The sequence below is a fragment of the Dipodomys spectabilis genome, unplaced genomic scaffold, assembly GCF_019054845.1.
Source record: "Dipodomys spectabilis isolate Male_0828 unplaced genomic scaffold, ASM1905484v1 ptg000508l, whole genome shotgun sequence".
NCBI classification, from domain to species: domain Eukaryota; kingdom Metazoa; phylum Chordata; class Mammalia; order Rodentia; family Heteromyidae; genus Dipodomys; species Dipodomys spectabilis.
Window position 1 is genome coordinate 1,107,376 of NW_024871185.1, and position 1,937 is coordinate 1,109,312.

General features: G+C 52.4%; 1 pseudogene; it reads left to right on the forward strand.

Annotated features, from left to right (window-relative positions):
* Positions 1-475: 475 nt before the first annotated feature.
* On the forward strand, positions 476-1,323 carry LOC122099280 (annotated as a pseudogene).
* The last annotated feature ends 614 nt before the right edge of the window (positions 1,324-1,937 follow it).

Consider the following 1,937-nt stretch of genomic DNA (forward strand, 5'->3'; position numbering starts at 1 on the left):
CAATAAACCACAAGAAAATGGGAAGTGGAACTGTGGTTCAAGTACTAGCCTGGAGATGAAATGCTGAGGGGTAGCTCCGAGGCCGAGAGTTCAAGCCCCATGACCGACACACACAGACACAGACACAGACACACAGACAGACAGACAGACAGACACACACACACACACCCCACACATACACAGACATCATAGCCTCTTCAACTATTGGTGTTGGGAAAACTGGACATCAATAGCCAGAAAACTGGAAGTGGATCTCTGCTTGCACTAACATCAACTCAAAATGGATTAACTACATTAAAATCAGCCAAACTACTCTAAGACAGAAAAAGGGTGACATTAGAACTTATAGGTACTGAGGTGGAAGCTGGGCAGCTGCACGCCGAGCACCGGTAGTTGCGCTCCAGATCCTGCAATCTCACACTGCGTGCCTCGACCCAGTAACTGCTTACTCCAGTTGGCCCCTGCAATGGGCGCCATGCTTCCTGCGGCGCCCGGCGCTCAGGGCAGCTCTACTCACCGCCCTGGCCCTGCTCCTCAGGCCACCGGTGACGAGGGTCCCATCTTGCAATGCGAGCACTGTGATGGGATCGCGCTGGCCCAGTGCGAGCCTCTGCCTGCAGTGCCTGCGTGTGCCGAGCTGGTGCACGAGCCAGGCTGTGGCAGCTGCCTGACAGGTGCTCTGCGGGAGGGCCAGCCTTGAGGTGTCTACACAGAACTCTGCAGCTAGGGGCTCAGCTGCCAGCTGCCACCAACCGAGCCACGCCCACTGCAGGCAGCTGCTGGATGGCCGCGGGTTCTGCGCCAATGCCAGCGTCCTGGCCGGCTGAGCGCCTACCTGCTGCTGGCGCCCTCTGCCTCAGTGAGTCAGAGGAGGACCTAGGCATGGGGAGCTTGGAGAGCCATGCCCCTCCCAGCACACATAGGGTGCCTGACTCCAAGTTCCATTCCATTCACGCGAAGCTGGACACCATCAAGAAAGGTCACACAAAGGACAGCCAGCACTACAAAGTCGACTATGAGTCCCAGAGCACGGACACCCAGACCTTCTCCTCGGAGTCCAAACTGGAGATAGAATATGGTCCCTTCCTTAGAGAGATGCAAGACACCCTGAATCACCTGAAGTTCCCCAATGTGCTGAGTCCCAGGGATGTGCACATCCCCAACTACGACAAGAAAGGATTTTATAAGAAGAAGCAGTGTCGCCCCTCCAAAGGCAGAAAGCGGGGCATCTGTTGGTGCGTGGACAAGTATGGTCAGCCCCTCCCAGGCTTCGACAGCAAGGGCACGGACGACTTGCACTGCCTCGGCATGCATAGCCAGTAGACCCCACTGCATCAGTTAAATTAGAGCTCCAATACGCCTTACTTTACACAAAAGACTGCCGCGGACAGAACAGTACCTGCCTACAGCCTCCACTTACATTACTTTTTGTGATGACCTGGTTTTTTGTGTGTTTTTTAAAGAAAACCAAAGTTTAGACAGAGATTTTAGAAATGTCTATTGTTCCTTTAAATGGTAAACTTGAGCATCTTTCCACTTTTCAGTAGTCAGAAAAGAAAATTAATTTCTCTGTTGCTTTCTGTAAAAATAACTGATTCTCCTGCCCAAAGCAGCGGACTTGATCCCCTTCTAGAAACCTCTCCACATCTGCCCATTGGAACAGCTGACCTTCTGCCTCCCTCACTTCAGTGGCTATTGTAGAAGACACCTCCTCGTTGCCCTCCACACTGCTCAGGCCTCATGGAGAACAGGAAGGTCAGAAACTCAAATCACCTGGACATCTCTACCATACATGAGACCCCTGGGCCTCCTGATACTATCTTTGATTCCAAGCCATGGACCCCTGGGCCGCAAAGCTTCTTCATTATCTGCAAGTGACTTGATCTGCTTGGAAAATACTGGAGAGATTGAGGTGGAATATAACTGACCAAGAAAGT